The sequence below is a fragment of the Manis javanica genome, chromosome 1 (assembly GCF_040802235.1).
Source record: "Manis javanica isolate MJ-LG chromosome 1, MJ_LKY, whole genome shotgun sequence".
NCBI classification, from domain to species: domain Eukaryota; kingdom Metazoa; phylum Chordata; class Mammalia; order Pholidota; family Manidae; genus Manis; species Manis javanica.
Genome location: NC_133156.1, coordinates 23,220,274 through 23,240,227, shown reverse-complemented (window position 1 = coordinate 23,240,227; position 19,954 = coordinate 23,220,274).

Below are 19,954 nucleotides of genomic sequence, written 5' to 3'. Positions count from 1 at the left end.
GGATAAAAGTACAGCATAGATAATATAGTCAATAGTTATGTAATATCTTCCTATGTTTACAGATAGTAACCACGCTAGTTGGGGTGAGGATTTAATAATGTAGATAATTTGAATCACTATATTGTATACTTGAAACCGATATCATATTGTGTATCAACTATACTTCAATAAAAATATATAAAAAGTATATATTTTAGACACCTGGGCACCTGGTTACGAACAGAATCGCAATTCACTATTGTAAAGTCAGATTTCCTGGAGGTAGGGCCTGGTTCTCCATTTTAAACGAATTCTCCAATAGTTTTATGAAGCCTGACTAGACCAGCATTTGGGAAAAAGAGTCGGACCACTAGATTATGGTCATGTAGCCAAAGAAAAGCAACCCCAGCCTCTGATAGTGTGGAGTGGGATGGGGTTACACCCTACCAGCAGAACTGAGGATCCCAAACCCACTTCTGGAGTGTGTCTGCTAAGCGTGGAAACTGTTGGTGGGAAGTCTTCAAAGCAGATAAGACACATTTTGCAGGGAGAGCATTTTGACCTTTAGCTTTACCTGTGATCTCATTTGGAACTGTTAACAGATGCTGACCAAGTCTGGAGCATCTAGTTTTGTTTCATGCGGCCCAACTGCCCTCTGGCGTGGGGTACTGAGCTTTGGAAAGAAAGAGGAGGTAATAAAGGCCTGGGTATAGATATTTTCCAGAATTTACAATTAAAAATCTATCTCAGTATGTAGTTGTTCTGAAAAGCAGCGAAGTTGGAGGAAGGCTGATTAGCTGGTCTGTGGCTGCCGCTGTTTCCGAGGGGCATTTTGTTTCCTTCCGGACCTAAGAGCCTTGTTCTTGAGCCCAAATGAGACTTTATCTTAGAAGAACCCCCACCACTTCTGGACGGAGTCTCACACAGGCTGTACATTTGCTTTGGGGACTTTTTTACAAGTCAAGCTTATTTGTGTGGAGGCTGAAATTAGTCACTTGGCCACATTTGTGGTATGAGTCACATTAGAATAAAGATCTAGAAGGGTGGTAAATTTTTCTGCTTCAATTACAGCAGTAATGGCTATGAATATCAGCATTTATAGCTACAAACACTGTCTTAGTCCCTCTCAGTTCAATCTGGACTTGACAATTCCCCCCATGATTTCTACTCAAAGAGTGTATGTGTATTTGTGTATTTGGAAATTTTGCATAAGAGTTCCATATTGTTATAGTATATTACTATAACTGAGTGTTGTCATGCGTGCACTTGTGCACGCGCGCACACACACACACACACACACACACACACACATACACACACACACATCCTTTACCCATTTAGGAAAAGTACACTTTCTTGGCTCACAAAACTGAAAAATTGGCAGAATCTTTAGCTTGTAACTTGCCAGTATCGGCAATTTATAGGCAAGAAAAGACAGCCAAATTGAGTGAAATTGTTTGAAAAATTTTTTGAATCTTAGTGAAAATCATGAAGCTGAGTGTGCCAATTTGGATGTTTTCTGCTTGATTTTAACCGCATTCGTTGGCACCAGAGGTGAAGCTCCCCAGTGAGGCTTGTAATCTCTGGAAAGGTGTGAGGTTTATGTCCCTCATCCATGTTGTTGATGTTGAAAGGACTGGTGGTATAATTGTTTTGAAATATTGATTGGGGAAATATGAAATGTGATTTTATCTGCACTTCATGACTCCGTCTTAATCATCAATTACATAACAGAGCTCAAGAGTGGGGAGGTCAAAATCGGACATGTTTTCTGGCCTGAGCTTTTTTCGCGGGTTCCTGGAGTGTTCGTGCTGCCTGAGGCACTGGGGGCCTGAGGGCTCTGGTGCTCTCTCTTGAACGTGGGGGCTTCGCGGTGATGGAGGGTCCCTGAAGTCATGAAGAGCTGTTTGCTTTTAGAACGTTCAGGCAGCCGTACAAACATCTGGGAACTTATTTAAATATTCCTGTTCCCTGGATTCCCATTTCCTTAAAATTATTTTATTTACTTTTCCAAGGGGAATACATTTGTACTTTCTGTTTTTCCCAGTTCAACTGTGTTGGGCTCATTTCAGCATTTAGGTTGCTTGTTTTTTTTCTTTTATTTTTAATTATATATATATGTATTTTATTCTGGTATCATTAATGTACAATTACACGAGCAACATTATGGTTACTAGACTCCCCCTATTCTCAAGTCCCCACCACATACCCCATTACAGTCACTGTCCATCAGGTTGCTTGGTTTTTAAGGACACCAGGTAAGGCCCTATTGCATAAGCTATGATGTCAGGTGTGAGGGGCAAAGAGATGGTTGTGTGTTCATCACACTGCAGTTTTACTTCTTACAGACTAAATAAAACAAATGGCTACAAAAGCTAGTGTATCTTTTAAACAATAGTTAAGCAACAGTATTTACTCAGTAGTGGGACTGGGCAAAAGGGTCACCATCTTTCTCCTTTTCAGAACTCAGTTCTCTTTCTTCATCCTTTCTCTCCCTCAGCCTGCAAGGTCTCCAATGGTGAGGATGTGTGAGTGGGGGGACATGGTGAGAGGGCAGGAGTCAGAATATCTAGTCAGGCAGGATGAGAGAAACTGGCTTGACTTCTGCTCTTAGAACATGGATTACATGGAATGTAATCTAGCTGATTTATTTAGCAGGCATCTGAGATGCCACAGTTAATACTGTGCACTTCAGTGGGTTGTAAGCACAGTTGTTGCTGTGCAGCCCTGGATATGAAAACACAGGGCTGGCTTTACAGATACTTAATGGATTTGGTGGTATAATCTGGCAGTTGCCTATTTGAATATCCTGCTGCCAGTTTGAATGCTTATCTCATTAAAGTAGCTTGCAGAAAATATTTTTAAAAATTCCAGCTGTATGAACTGGCTATTTTATTTTTAAAAATTAAACAGTAGTTAATTGTGATTTGTGGGTCACTTCCTTTTCCCTGTTGATTTAATCTTTGCTTGCTTCAATAAATGAAGGAATATTCTGGATTTTGCCTCCTCCACCTCAAATTTAGGAATGTTGTGAAGTGAGACCATGACACTAGACTGTGGAAAGGCATGTGTTTGTGCCCAAGTACCTGGGTGCTCTCTCTCTGGTTCAGATGGTATCATCAATTTTACATCTAGATCCAGCGAAATAAAAACTGAGGGGGAGGGACCTCCCACTCACCCTTTTCTGAAACGTCCTGTTGCCTGACATGAACGATGCTCAGCCACACTTTGGTTCCTGTGCATCTGTGAGCACATGCACACTGCCTGACTGGGGAGGATGCCCTGTGAGGACGATGGCCCAAGCCCGGTAAGTGTAAAGAGGCATCACAGACGAGTCCCAGAAGCAGTTCATGGCGGAGACCCGGAGTTCCTCGTCTGGCGTACTGACACAGAGCTACAGGAAGGGTTTCGTCACCAGGAAGTAAAGTGCCTAGTGCTAGTGGGTCAAACTCCCTTGAACAGCGGGAGGGCTGAGGGTTGTGTTTTGGTGCATCTGTGTGTGTGCAGAGGGTGTTTGGCGAGGGCCAGGCAGTGTGAGAACACTTCTAGGGGTCTGACCTCATTGGGAACAGCGCCGAGTCTCTCATCTGATCCTGGTGTCTTTCGTTATTTGCTAGCATGGTCGTGGCTCTTAAGAAATGGGTCACTTCACAGCTGCATAGAAACTGATCCCTCTGCCATGTGGTTGCCTGCTTTCCCTCACCCCTCACTGGGCCATTCATCCTTGGGTCTGTGTCACTGCCTTGAGGAAGGGTGGAAAAAAGTGGGACCAGCAGCTATCCCAGTGATCTGGGTTCTAATGGATTAGGGTCTGTTGTTTTCCTTCTTGTTTTGGGAATTTTGGTCCTTTAGGCAGTCTGTGGGAAGAATGCATTTCTTAATGAATAACTCAGCCTCAAGCTTTTCTGGACCCAGGAGGGGATATAAAAAATAATTAGCTGCAAGGGGCACAATTGAAAGTATAAGATTTACACTCAAGCCAAGAACTTTATTTGCATATCAAATAAATGACAGATCATGCTTAATGTCTCAGACGCTCTAGCTACCCTAATCAGCAAAGAAAGTGAAAACAGATGTTTTCATTTAGGCTTTGCGTTGTATTACTACTAAAATGAAAATCAAGTTTCTGTAAGTATCCTCTAGGTCCACTCTAATCATTCCTCTAGAAAGAATTCTCAGGAAGGCCAATGGGATTTTGAGAGCAGAACCCAGTGTTTTGGTGGATTTAACAGTTCTCCATGAGCTACATACAAATTTTGTCCATTTTTCATTTGCTGTACATTTGTTAAAGTGCTATTTTTGTTGTGGTTTCAGTGAGCCTCTTCCAGAACATAGCAGCATCATGTCATGGAAAAATACTGGGAGAATCAATTCCCATCTCAGCTCTTGTATTAAGTGAAAAGATCTGAGCTTTTGGAAAACCACTTTTACTCTTTGAGCATCAGTTTCATCGGTGCATAGGTCAGCTACAGAACGTCCCTTCTTTCATCTAACATTTTGAGTTTTTAGTAGAGAACACACGTCAGTGTGAGCTCAGAGGATGAAATCTGACATCCAAGCTTCGGCGTAACACTGCTCATGTATCACTTAGCATCTAGAGTGGACGCCAGTGCTGGCAGGAGGCGTTAGTGAGCAAACACCAATAACTTATTGAACTGACAATTCAAAAAAATTTATATATATTAAGAATAATGTTTAATGTTTTCTCTGTTATGCTAGTTATCCATGCTCATTGCAGAAAATATTTGAAATTCAGAAAAAAAAAATGATCTTAGTCTCACCACTCAGAACTAACCAGCAGTATTTTGACATGTCTTCATTCCTTCTGACTTGGTATATTTCTCTTATAGTTTATGCCATATATGATTTACTTTTATAAGATGGGATCATATTTTTTTGTGATATTTTGTACCTTGTTAGTTTTCATTGGAGAAACATGAGTTGCTTCCCATGTCCTTATTCTGAAATATGATTTTTTTTTAACTTTTTATTTTTTGTTTTTGAACTGTAAAACAAATACTCGCTAGACCTAAAGACTGAAGCAGTACCTAGTTGGTTTTTTTTTATTTTGCTATCATTAATGTACAATTACATGAACAACATTATGGTTACCAGACTCTCCCTATTACCAAGTCCCCCCTACAAACCCCATCACAGGCACTGTCCATCAGTGTAGTAAGATGCTGTAGAGTCACTACTTGTCTTCTCCGTGTTATACTGCCTTCCCTGTGTCCGCCACCCACACATTATACGTGCTAATCATGATGCCCATTTTTCCCCCTAATCCCTCCCTTCCCACCCATCCTCCCCAGTCCCTTTCCCTTTGGTAACTGTTAGTCCATTCTTGGATTCTGTGATTCTGCTGCTGTTTTGCTCCTTCAGTTTTTGCTTTACTCTTTACTCCACAGATGAGTGAAATCATTTGGTACTTGCCTTTCTCCACCTGGCTTATTTCACTGACCATAATACCCTTTAGCTCCAGCCATGTTGTTGCAAATGGTAGGATTTGTTTTCTTCTTATGGCTGAATAATATTCCATTGTGTATATGTACCACATGTTCTTTATCCATTCATCTACTGATGGGCACTTAGGTTGCTTCCATTTCTTGGCTATTGTAAATAGTGCTGCAATAAACAGGGATGCATATGTCTTTTTCAAACTGGGCTGCTGCATTCTTAGGGTAAATTCCTAGGAGTGCAATTCCTGGGTCAAATGGTATTTCTATTTTGAGTTTTTTGAGAAGCCTCCATACTGCTTTCCACAACGGTTGAACTATTTTACATTCCCACCAGCAGTGTAGGAGGGTTTCCCTTTCTCCACATCCTCTCCAACATTTGTTGCTGTTTGTCTTTTGGATGTTGGCCATCCTAACTGGTGTAAGGTGATATCTCATATGGTTTTAATTTGCATTTCTCTGATGATTAGGGATGTGGAGCATCTTTTCATGTGCCTGCTGGCCATCTGAATTTCTTCTTTGGAGAAGTGTCTGTTCAGCTCCTCTGCCCATTTTTTAATTGGCTTATTTGCTTTTTGTTTGTTGAGGTGCATTAGTTCTTTATATAATTTGGATGTCAACCCCTTATTGGATATGTCATCTATGAATATATTCTCCCATGCTGTAGGATGCCCTTTTGTTCTACTGATGGTGTCCTTTGCTGTACAGAAGTTTTTAGTTTGATATAGTCCTACTTGTTCATTTTTGCTTTTGTTTCCCTTCCCTGGGGAGATATGTTCATGAAGAAGTTGCTCATGTTTATGTTCAAGAGATTTTTGCCTATGTTTTTTCCTAAGAGTTTTATAGTTTAAGGACTTATATTCAGGGCTTTGATCCATTTTGAGTTTAAGGATTATGCAAAATAATGTACAAATCCTGATATTATTACAGTGCCCCCGAAACTTCAAAGCATCAGGAAAGTCTTTTTTTAGCTAAACCAGATTCAGCTGCCTACCACACTTGGCTATAGAGCCCTAAAGAAGAGGCAGAAGTCGATCCTTGCACCCACAGCACAGGACTGATCCTTGCACCCACAGCACAGGACTGATCCTTGCACCCACAGCACAGGACTGATCCTTGCACCCACAGCACAGGATTGATCCTTGCACCCACAGCACAGGACTGATCCTTGCACCCACAGCACAGGATTGATCCTTGCACCCACAGCACAGGATTGATCCTTGCACCCACAGCACAGGACCCCCATTAACTCCAGCAGAGACTTAAGTGCATTAAAGGATTCCAGGATCAAAAGGTTACCTCTATGGGGAGCTGTGTCTGGCCCAAGCAATCTGTTTATTTTTTTCTATCGACAGTGAAAATGTTTTATAGTTCTTTTTCAAAGTTGTTCAAACTTTTATAAAAACAGGCTACTTGTGAAAAAGTGAGGAGGCATCAAGTTGAACTATATCCAGAGGAAATTATGGCAGAGAACAACAGGAAGGAAAACATTTCTAGACTACAAGGATATTTGTCAAATCATTTATCTTTAAAAGCTAAAGTATTTGAGGTAACGACTGAGGGAAATTTGCATTATGAAACCTGGTTGGGCTAAGAGGCAGATGTGCGATAAGCTAAAACAGGAAGCTCATAAGTTCTTATCTTTGTCTGCTAATGACAACACTGGCAAGATTATTCAATCTTTGCGTATTATGAAATCTATGAAATAGAAAGAAATGCATGCTATATCTAAATAGTATGGATGAGCCAACACTTAATTCATTGCTAGGAAAATAAATGCCTTAAAACATTTCAAAAAGAGAAGCTGCCCTAGGGAGAGTAATCACAAAGCAGAGTAACAGTAGCATTTTTGAAGAAAGTGAGATGGTTCTACATGTTACGATTCTAAATTTTCTACATTTATTGGAGCTTGTTAGCATATCTAAGAATTCATTCATTCATTCATCAAACATTTTTTGTGTACTTATGAGGTGCCCAATGTTAATCTAATAGTTTTCCAAAACTTCAATAACATAAGTATATAAGGAAATGGATCACATTTAGAATCAGGACCCACAGCTAGGGGTGGGAGTGTATATATAGCTCAAGTATTTTTGCCAGTCACTCACCATGAGTAAATTTGCTTTAAGAATTTTCTCTAGCTTAACCTGGAACATACAAATGTTGAATGGCAATGACCTTTGTGAGCTTTCCTGTGAATAAGCACGGTGATGTTTTATCCCAACATATGTGCTAGCCAGGGAATGCTATGTCAGACTAACTCAAAAAGCAGGTTTTATAATCAGAGAATAGAGTTAGTGTCCCTGGAGTTTTGGCCCTCAGCACCCTCCACAGCAAGGGCAGGGAAGGCTTGGTGAGGAGCTTGTCTGAACGGTTGTCTTGATTCTTCACATAATTGGGTTCGACAGTTTTCCACCGGTGCGGGGGGAACACAGTTGAAGGTGCTCATGTTTTTACTTAAAGGCCATTGGATTGTATTAGAAACTTTGTACTATACTCTCATAATCCTGTAAGTCATTTTTGAGTTGCATGATTGAAAGTGAAAAATAATGTACCACAGAACATAAATTACTCATGCAGTTAAAGCTTTTATTCTGTGTAGTTTTAGAAACATTCAGTCCAGAAAGAAGAGGGCTCATGAAGGAAATGAAAACACACACTCACTCTCACCTACTCCTTGCGTCCTGGGCCTACCCAGACGTGGTGAGGCCATGAAGCCGCTGAACCTGGGGGGTATAGGATAGCTAATTCCTCAGCTTCTGGAAGGACCGGGCTACTGCTTACAGAGGCAGGATTCCCAGTTGTGATCCGTGGGGGCAGTTCTGTCAAACTCTTCCAGTTAGCATGTGCCTAAAGCCACAAAGAAATCGGGGACTTCTTTTTTTCAATTTCCTTAGATTTTCTTTGGAATTTTAGGTGTTCTGTGGGATGTGTTTTTGCTTAGTGGTTAAGCTGGCTTGCTGAGATGGATCTAGAAAGACCCAGGCCAGCGACTAGTGGAAAAAGTTGCTGAATGGGCTGAGAAAACCAAGGGAGGGTGACAGGGAGCAGGTTCTGTCTCAGGCCACAAGTCTGTCTTCTGACCAGTTAACCCCAAGTCTGAAATGCCCCATTAGTGTCATCCAGACCGTGGTTTCCAGAAGGGCCTATTCAAACTCAAATATTTACCTTTGGAGCACTGGCGCAGTGTCCGGCTACCCAAGCAGTTACCTGTGGAACTAAGAAAGAAAGGTCCAGGCAGAGCAGGACAGACACTCAGGTGCTAACAGAGAAGAAGCCGAAGGAAGGAAGCCGTAAGGGTCTGTAGCATCTGTGCAAGGTAGGCCATGTGTGTAGTATGGGATTGGACAGCTGGATTTAGCACGAACATCGCAGAATGATGGCTTTGCTGGGGTGGGGACCATAGAAACAATGGGGCAACTCCAGGGCTTAGTGGTCCATGATGGCAGAGATGACAGGGTCTGGTCCTCACAAGGGTCAGAAAAGCCTGGGCCATCCAGCCAACAAGTCTGCAATTCCAGGCAGCCTCTACCAGCCACAGGATTCTCTTTGCATGTTGGTATTGACCTGGAAAATTGCTTTTTGAGGAGAGAAGGAAGTGACATTTTTAGAACTGGATCAGCATTTCCAGCACATGTTTCTAGGGCTGGCTCCTCAGTACTTACATGCAATGGACAGCTGTCACTCATGCTGCTCACATTACGGGGGATCAGGATGTTGCTCACTGGAGCAGACGGGGTGAGGGAAATGAGCACATTGAGTCACTGTTGACACTGTAGCTGCGATTCTTCTCGATTTCTTCTCTCAATCACACTGTAAATTCTCACGTCCTGGGGAGAGGAGTTTTGAAGACAAAAAGCATTGAATCATCTTTACTGTAATGAGTTTTTCTTGAATGCTTGCTCTGTTTGTGATACTGTGCTGAGTCCTGTGGGGGATACAGATGAAGAGGGAATACAGGGTTTCTGTTCTGAAGGAACTTGTAATCTATTAAGAGAGACAAGACATTCTTGAAACAGGTAAACAATGAAATAAGACAGTACATATGACACATACACATACAATGATTTAGTAGTTTAGAAAAAGGAGGGAGCAGTGGGATTAAGGGCAAAAATACCCACAGTCTGCTTCTCTCACTTTAGTGGGCAAGGACCCCAAAACCCTGTGAGAAAGGGGGTGGGGAGGGTGGTAAAAGGCTTATTACTCACTTATTACTTCCTCGCTCATGTGGTGTTCCTACTGAAGAGTTAGTGTTTGTGGGAATTTGGGAACTGATGGGAAAATGATTTTAGGAAATGGAGGTGGAGGCAGTAATGGAAGAATACTATGCAACCGCAGCTCTTGCCTTCTGTCCACCCGCCCGGAGAGCCAGATGTACGTGTGTCATCTTCTCGCTGGATTCCTGGACGTCATGGGTCTGTCTGGGATCACAGAGACTCGCCTGGATTCCTGTTCGCGCAGCTCGGTCACCAGTGGCTGTTTCTTCTTCCTTGCTTCCCCCCTTCTCTGACCTCCCTGCTCCATCTCCATTCCTTACCTTTGAAACGATCTCTCTCTCCCTTCCTCCTAGCAATACTCCTCCCTCCTAGTGTTCCTGGTTTCCTCCTCTCAGCTGTTCAGGGCCCTCTACACATCATTATCTCTAAGCCCAAAGAAGGAAAAAGGATGAACCAGGTGTTGCCAAGCAAAACCTTCCCTTCCTTCTGTCTTTGGGAAACTACCTCCTGGAATACAGCTCTTGAAGTGCAGGAATTGAATTATATTTGTTGAATTGCTCAGTATGCTCAGGATGTCTCAGCAAGATGACCTGGAGAAACAGCGATCCCTTGTTATGCAGAACTTCCCGAGCTGCCTCCTGGAGGGGGGTGGGCATTGCTCTGTCGCTCCCATTCACTCATGGATTCCTTCACTGATTCACTGAACAAAAAGGTAAGTGGGCACCAGAAGCCAGTAGGCCTTCCAGGCCATAATGAAGAGCTTAGCTTTGATTTTAAGAACTGTGGGAGGCTGTAGGGCTGTCATGGTGTGATCTGTGTTTTTTAATGTTCTGGCTGCAGTGTGACAGTGGATGGAAGACGTCAAGGGTGGGAGCAGGTGACCAGTTAGAGAAGCTATTGCAGAACACCAGGCTGGAGATAATGGTGGCTTAGACTAAGATGTTTGAAGTGGAACAAGTGGACCAGTTCTTGCCAAAATGTGTATTTGGAGGCTGAACCCTATTTCTTATGCTAGTGCAGCCTTCATTTACAGCTGGGGCTGGCTTCGTGTGCTGAGGTCTGCATCTGAGCAGCTGGCTTAGACCGCAGAAGCAAGGCGTCACTGGGTCTCCTTGTCAGGTCACACGTAGTGCTGGGCCTCTAGCGGCTCATGCCTGTCTTAGAGGCATGATGCTGCTCAGGATGTTGCTTGACGGTTTGATTATTGATTCACCTTATAGTTCACTGGCTTAAAATATTTTTTAATGAAAAAGAGATGCTGGAACTGATGGTCCAATACATGGCAAAACGCTTTTCCCAACCATTTCCCACTTGCATTGTCCTGTGGGGTGTATCACCCAATCAATCTGTCAAAATAAGTATTTCATGTGGGGGCACAAGGATGCCACTGTTGCTTTGGAAAACACCATGTCAGCTGTCACCAAAAGGCACTGGATGTGCAGGGCTTGTCACAGAGAGACGTGTGATGGGCTAAATGTGCACAAGATGAGAAGAAATATGTGGCCTGTGCCTCCACGAAGCTGGAGAGGAAGGGAGAGTGACAAAAATTACGATCTTTCAAGTGCTGGCCTTTAACATCTGTGACTTGTCCAGCCTTTGCAATGCCTCTGGGGTGGGTGATATGCTTACCTTACTTAAAAGGAGCCCTGTCATCTTGGGTCACATTGCTCTTCTGCGCTGAGTTAGGAGCTAAGCCCAAAGCCCACAGCCTCCCCTCTTTACCTTGTAGGTGCCACTTCACAAGATGTCAGAGGTCTTCCGTTTGAATACTGTCCCTGCCCCTTTTCTGCTGCAAAATCTTGGAGAAAATGTCTTAATCTCTCTGAGTCTCAGTTTCTTAATTTACAAAGTATGGGTATATTATGGATATAATATGAAGTGATATTTCCTTCTGAAGGGTATATATGAAGCATATTTGAAAGTTCCTGGTAAAGAAGCCAGCAATGAAATTTTGTGTGCCCATCCTTTTGTGAACCTGCATTATGCGTGAGGTGGTTTTATTGTAGACCCTGAGTGAGCACGGTGAGGCATTGTGCTTTTCGACCTCACAACTGTCAGAAAAGCCTTAGCTAAGCATTTGGGCTTAGGACATGGGATAGCCTGCAAGGGGGAGGGATTTGTGTGCAGAGTATCTGTATCTGGGAAGAGAGGCATTCTGCAGCTCCCTGGCCTCTCAGCAGGTAGCCACGGGGGAGGAAAGAGGCCCTCGTTTACATAAGGCGTGTAAATGAAGGTCTCAGATCCTCAGGGGTCAATTTTGTCTGTTCTGTGGAGCTGAAATTAATGGATATTTTCCTTTGAAGGATCAACTCTAGAGGCAATATCCAATGGCATAAAGGGCCCTCACTTGTTGTTTTGTTAAGGATCATATGAATTTTGCAATCCTTGGTGAAAAATGATTTGCCTTCCCTGAATCTAGATGTGTAAGCTTTGATGATCTAAGAGGGGAGGAAAGATAATGATAGCCACCTTCCTTGCTCTTAAAACTAATTCATGGGACAATAAATACATGGCAGGTCCTTCTACAAAGCGGGCACATGAGGAAGATGGAAACTACCGCTGTGGGAGAAAACAAGGCCGAGAGGCCGACCAGAGTGATTGAGCTGAAGTTCTTTCCAGTGGATTGAGGAGGCGGTGTGTGGGGACCCCGGCTCGCTGGCTGGCAAACAGCACCTGCTGGTCTTTACTTTTCTTCCCTTGCCCTGGGTCTGTGTTGAACCATCTTGTCTGATAGAGAGGGGACGCCAGCGCCTCCCAGCCCTTGGCTGGTTCTCTTCCAATTCTATTTTCCTAGAGCGCTACATACTCTGCACCCGCGGCCAGTCTCCAGCAAGCCGACGAAGGATCTGCAGGGGGCGCAACCAGTGTGTTTGGTGGTCCTGTGTTTCTAGACTTTGCAACAGCAAGATGTTTCAAATGCAGTTGCTGTTTCTGCCCTGACTTCTTGGCCATCACAAACGGTCAGCTGGCATCTAAGCGAGGAGTGTATTTTGGATCTGGCAAAGAGGAAGTTGAATTGGGGATACATGCAGTTCAGTGGGATATTTTTTATGTAGTTTGCAGTGCATGTCTGGGGAGGGATGACTTCTGGGAACACTCCTGCCACCCAGCATGGGTGGCGAGCAAGGGGAGGGCTAGGGGTCTGGAGGTGTGAGCCGGTCTTGTGGCCCTCATCACTGGATGTGCGGGTGGTGGAGAAAGAAAAAAAGGGTTTTTCTTTCACTTTAAAAAATTTTTATTTTGGTATCATAAATCTACAATTACATGAAGACCATTATGTTTACTAGGCTCCCCCCTTCACCAAGTCCCCTGCCCAAACCTCATTACAGTCACTGTCCATCAGTGTAGTAAGATGCTGTAGAATCACTACATGTCTTTGTTGTGTGGCACAGCCCTCCCCATACCCCCACCACATTATACATGCTAATTGTAATGCCCCCTTTCTTTTTCCCCACCCTTATCCCTCCCTTCCCACCTTTCCTCCCCTGTCCCTTTGTTAACTGTTATTCCATTCTTGGGTTCTGTGCTTCTACTGCTGTTTTGTTCCTTCAGTGTTTCTTTGTTCTTATACTCCACATATGAGTGAAATCATTTGGTACTTGTCTTTCTCCACCTATTTCACTGACCATAATACCCTCTAGCTCCATCCATGTTGTTGCAAATGGTAGGATTTGTTTTCTTCTTATGGCTGAATAATATTCCATTGTGTATATGTACCACATCTTCTTTATCCATTCATCTACTGATGGACACTTAGGTTGCTTCCATTTCTTGGCTATTGTGAATAGTGCTGCGATAAACATAGGGGTGCCTCTGTCTTTTTCAAACTGGGCTGCTTGCTGCATTCTTAGGGTAAATTCCTAGAAGTGGAATTCCTGGGTCAAATGGTATTTCTATTTTGAAGAAAAAAGGGTTTTGCAGCAAGGTTTTAGGAGCTCAACTGTGGACAATTCTCACCTTCAGCAGATACAAAATTATGAGCAGGAGATGATGCCATACCCTCTCCTTTCTGGAATATGCTTGATAATCCTGACTGTGCAATTGCAAGCTTGCCAGAATATTTTTCTTTTCTCCATGTGTAAAGCATAGAATAGATTTTTATCAGAATTCTTGTGTTTGAGGGCACAGCTGACAGGTGGTGGAGACAGCAAGAGCATCTGTGTGAGAAATCAAAGTTTGTGGGCCCTACTGGGTCCTGTCGCAGAGAGAAGACAGTTTGCTGGTTTCAGAGGAAACCAGACAGCACGTCAGTATTTAGCTAACTTTGTGTTTCCAGCTCCCAGACCCACCTCACAGAGGCCATCCATGTGCATGTGGCAGAGGAAAGGATGTGCAAACTTGCCACCAAAGCAAGAGAAACACCCTGAGAAATTAGTGTTCTGGTGACAAACTCTCCTGTATATTCATCAGTAAGTCACAGTATGTAGTGTAAGAGGAATTCAGTTATGTAACTCAAAGCAACGTAAGAACATTTGGATTGTTCTTATGGTATGCCTTAATTTCAGGGTAATTTTGTATTTTTTTTTCAGAATCATTGTTCATATCAAAATACAGCTATGATAGGAAGGACATAACCCTACTGAAAGTGTGTAAATTGAAAGCAAGTATGAAAGCCAGAGTGTAAATTGAAAGCAAGTATTTGTGATATTTGTCATCTTTAAGAAAATTTGTCATTTGTGTAATTTCATTACTCATTCTCAATAAATCTTCATTTTTGTATCTAATTTTGTGTTTTATTTTCCTTAAGAGGGTAACAAAATTTGCATCAGCTTTAGGCTCTGTAAAAACCCAGATCCAGCTTGTTGCATAGCTTCATTCTCACATGGAAATGTTGAGCAACAGCTGCAGGTACATACGTGAGGGCGAGAGGCACGTTCTGACGGAGGGAGAAACCTCGGTTCTGCCACCTACGAGCTGTGTGGCTTCAGCAAGTTTATCAGCCTCTGGGCACTTTAGTCTCCTTGGCTGTCAAGTTTGGATGATAGATGGTTCTTCATAGGTTGTCCTGAGACCTGAAGGAGACAGCATAGTGCTTGGCATGTGATAAGCACTCAAATATTTCCCTTTTCCCTGTGATCTTTCTCTCGAATGGTTCTCAGGTTTATCTTAGGTCATGGAGTCATAGGAAATCTCTCTTTTCAAAATAAATTTTGGTGTAAGGGTGTGAAAGGAGAGCTGGGGTTTCTCCTGTGATTCTTATTTTTAAAATTCTCTGCACAAAATGAACCACAGTGGTCTTTTCTCTGGGTATAAAGCAAAGAATGCAGGGCTGTCGTCAGCTGTGTAGAGCAGTGGGTCAGCAGTTCCATTTCAGTCTCACACACACACACACACACAGATACCTTCTCACATTTATTTGATGTGGCCCAAGGATTAGATTATTTTAAGTCACTGTGGTTTGCTACAAAGCTTCATCTTTCCATTAAAAAATACTGATGCATAATGCCTGGGCTAGGTGCTAGATTCTCATGACATGTAGGAATCTGGGAACTACAGTTTGCTGTTCATGGGGTGTCCTGATGAGCTATGTACCCTAGAATAGTGCAGTCTTTCTGATGTGTTTGCTTCAGCCACATGCACATGGATGGCCTCCGTGAGGTGGGTCTGGGAGCTGGAAACACAAAGTTAGCTAAATACTGATGTGCTGTCTGGGGATGAGGCAGTCCTCATATCAGACTAGGGTACTGCCTACAGTGGCAGACAATGGACTCTTTTCTTTGAGGGTAAAATCCAAGAAGCTATTTTCTCCCAGTGTCAACCAGGGCTAGTACATAGTAGGAGTTTGTAGTACTTATTGAATTGATTTATGTTCTACATTCACCAGGGGCAAAAAGAAAGACTTCTAACAGTCCCTAAAGGGTTTTCCTTTTTGAAAGAAAACTAGAGCTTTTAATTAATAAGCCCGGTAATGATGCTTCTTGCCCTGGTGTTTTGGAAGACGGGGAATGTTTTGAAATCAGAAATCAGTAACAGTTTACTTCACATAGTTTCCCAATACGCTCTTCCTTCTCTGTGTGAAGGAAACCAAACTTAACAAGTCCAGGGAAGTCTGAGAAGTCAGCCTGCTTGTAAAGACCAACAGCCACAGGCAGACTGCCAGCCAAGGGCGGGTCAGTGTGGACACCTCTGAGATCGCCTCTGCGCCTGCCACTGGGGCACATGCCTGGCTCCTGATGAGGAGGAGCCCTTGGTTAAGAGTCTGTGTGGTATGTGTCATGGTTATGGGTTTCCCTACTAATCAAGAAACGTGGGTGCATACAGCTTGCCCGCATTTTATTTGAGGCCGTCTTGATTAATTTTCCTGCATTCTAAAATAAACTCATTAAGGTGATGTGAAAGTGAATCCGCCTAATCTCATTAACATCCTGGTGTCCATATGAGATCTACCCAGGATCTACTTTATCTAGTTTAGGGCTGAACACACACACATACACACACGTGTTTGTTTAAAAATATTCATCAATGTCCACTGTGTGCCAGGGAGTGGGCTGGCCACTAAGGAGAGAGCCAGTGCAGTGCCATTCCTCTGAATCCTGCAGTTCAGGGCAGAGGAGCAGAGCAGCTGTCTCTTATTTGGGTCTTGCAGGAGACCTGTGGCTTATGCTACATTCCCAGCTGTGTTTCCAGGGATGGCCGCTGCTCTCCCAGGAGTCAGGCATGCAGGGTGCCACTGAGGCAGGTGCCCATTCATTGTCTTGTGGGCCATGTGATCCTTGACACACTGATTAAACATATGAAAGAAAAGAAAAAGCTTCAGATAATGATAATTTCTCAGTCATATTTAAAATGCTAACTTTCAAATGGAGTAAAGTGTTTAACATAACTGAGATAATTTTAAGGCCCTAAATAATAACTACCCTTAATTGCAGCAGTTTGGACACAGATTTAAGACTGTTCAGAAAATGCGATTGAAATAGTGCTTTTCTTATTTTGTCAAATTTTAAGTACCTGGGTATTTAAAGGCATCGAGATTTAGCCTTTACATGTTCCTGAACATTAGTTGTTTCAGACTGGACTGTGACTGGCTATAGCTCTTAGAGTAAAATTCTTGCAGTTCGTCCCCTCTTCTCCTACCAGCAGGTGTCATTATGGAAATATGAAAATTTTGTAAATTCCAAAGTTGTATGAACTGGCTGTGTGAAAGAGAAGTAGCATTTAGGCTGCTAAAAAACAGCAAAAAGCAAAGAAGTCATTGAGTGCTAACCAAGGACAGCATGTTTAATTACTGATTTAACAATGTTTTACAATAGACTATAAGTGACACAGGATTTCAAGACACAAATTTATTTTAATTAGGATTAAGCAAATTATTAAGATCCACTCTAGGTTCCTAGGAGTCTCAATAGAGAAATAAGATATAATTCTTATCCTTAAGGAGCTGGCATGATATTTGAGGAGAAGAGGATACATCCATGAAATAATTAGTTAACGGAGTGATTAGTCCTTCTTAACATGCCAGATTGAAGTGCACAGACATTAAAATAGTAAAAGTTCCAGCTGGAGGGGCTGTGTAGTCTTGTTGATCCTGGGTTAATCAAAGAATACTTTTTACACATTTAACAGACACGAACCTTACAAAAATCTGGTCACATGGCAGCTCATTCTTTTCTTACTACCTGGGATCCCCTGTCTTTCCCCATACTTCTAAATCAGTAATTGTAACAGTTACATATTAGTCAACCAAGGGTGTAACAATTGTCTGTCACAATTTGCTAAAATCAACTGATAATGTCATTGAGTCTTCCTAAGAACTAAGGTAGACCCCGCCCGTGGGCACTTTGCCAGGACACTTACACCAGAAGCGGTAAGAGAGTCTGCATTCAGCTGAGGGTCAGTGATTCCCTCTCCACACTCGGCCTCCAAGGCAGGGGCGTGGCATTCCTCTCTGCATGCCTGCCCCTCTGGTTCCAGGTTGGGTCTTCCATGGGCTCTCAGGATGTGTGTATTGACTGGCTGTGTGAATGATGCTGTCACCAAAGGGTGGGTACTGGTAGCCCTTCATACATTCTGCTGTTAGAATGCATGCTGATATCAGACTTGGAAATATCAGGTCAAATGATTCAGAAAACCAGATTGAAAAATTGATGGACCCTAACATTTTCCTTTGATTCCATTAGTCCATCCAAGGAAATTCATCTCGGAAATTATTTCAACATGCTCTATGGAGGACACTATAGTTCAGCTCCATAGAATGTGCTTAACATTAGACCAAAGGATGAGTATACTATCCTTTATTTCCATACCTTTTCAATAACTTGCTTCTTGGTATCAATCAACCTTTTTGTGAAGACAGTTTATTCACTCACCCTCATACTGACTCTTTTTATTGGCAGGCCATTTTTAACTCACTGGCTGCCACATGGTGGGGCAGGTGTCCTCAGCCTGCCTTTTGTAGGCAGAGCCAACCACCCTTATAAGTCACCACTTGCTTTTATCTCCAGCTGCATACTGGACTTCTCCATTTCTGTTGTCACCTCCAGCTTAATACATCAAGAAGGTTTCGAAGTCATTGTTTAAGCCTTAAGCCACTTTCTTCTTAATGGTACCATTATTTTTCTACTCCCTAGGCTAAGAACTTTGGTATTTTCTTTTTCTTAACCCATTTCTCCATAAAAATCAATCAACAATTAATTTATACTTCTGTTCTGAGTTTTGATATAAATTCTTTTCTTCCTTCATGTTACTATTACCAGGACCCTGGGTTAGAACGTGCATGATGAAACAGACTCCTGGACCATCTGCCATCAGTTTCTCCTTCTCTTTTTCCCCATGAATGACCATAAACATTTTAGTTAAAATCATTCAAACATTAGTACCAAGTCCAAACTCTTAGGAGATTGCCTCATGAAATACCGATTGATCATCCCTCTAACTCAAATCTTGCACACTTCAAATGCTTTGCTCAGTCATATAGAAAAATGCAATTTCCAAGTCTAGCCTTTCTCACTTTGACTTCCAGATTGTGGCAAAATATGCATAATATAAAACTTACCATTTTAATAATTTGGGTAAAAATTCGGATAAATTTTTATAAAAATTTTGTAGTTCAGTGGCATTAGTACATTCATGTGCAAGCATCATCACCACCCATCTTCAGAAATTCTAATTTCCAAACTGGGACTCTGAACAATAACTCTCTGTTCCCCTCCCCCCACCTCCGACGGCCACCCTTCTCTATGACTTTGACCACTTTAGGGACCTCACATACGTGGAATCACTGCATGTGTCCTTTAGTCACTGGCTTATTTCACTTAATCCATGTTGTAGCATGTGTCAGAATTCCTTCTTTTTTAAGCCTGAGTAATACTCCACTGATGTGTACACCATATTTTGGTTATGCATTCCTCTATCAAGGGACATTTGGATTGCAGCTTCTCTTCTATATACCCTACTAATGGTAAACAGACTCATCTTCCTACACCTTACGTCAGTCATATTACTGGACGGTTCAGAAGGCTTTATCGGGTTCCTTCTTACGAACAGGATCTGACAGTGTTCACAGCCTAATCCCTGTAGCTCTGCACTGCCTGGGTCCTGACCTAAGTGGAGAATTTTATTATCTGTCATTAATCTCCAACATTTATTCATGAAACAAGTATTTTTTGAAAGCCCAAGATGTGGTGAGCTGATGCAGCAGTCAGCCAAATGGATCTGGACTCTCGCCTCATAACACTGACTTGGAAGCCAAGAGAGCCCTTTATCTGGGCCAGAACGCTCTCCGCTTTCACCCTGGAAGCTGCCTGCTTCACCCAATGTGAAATCGCCAGAAAATGTTGCCAAAAGCTGATTCTCTAATGATCATTTATGAAAATTTATGAATTTTCTGAAAAACTGAGTTTTTGAACCATGTATTTTTTGCCGTGATGTCACTGCACCTTTTCTGGATAACTGCTATTTAATATCGACTTTGTATTGTCTGATGATTGCTCAGCAAAGTGGTCATTCATTGAAGTAGTCCTTAGGGACTGATCGTTTGGCAAATCAGTTACCAAAATATTTTGAAATGTATTCTCTCCCTTACAGTAAATTAAAGAGAAGGATTTTCTTTTATTTTCAGGTCTGTCCTCTCTGTTTGAACCATAATATCTTTTAATAGCTCTGTAGCCTTATTTTATGTTGTGATCAGAACCAGTAGTTTGTTGGTTAATCATGAGAAGTGGGAATCATATAAAATGATACAGATAAATCTTTTTAAAATAAAGCATACCAGTGAACATTCTGTTAGCCACCCTTCTAGTGCAGGGTTAAGCATTGTCCCTGAACATGGCTGACTGATTATTCGTATCATCTGTCTAACACAAA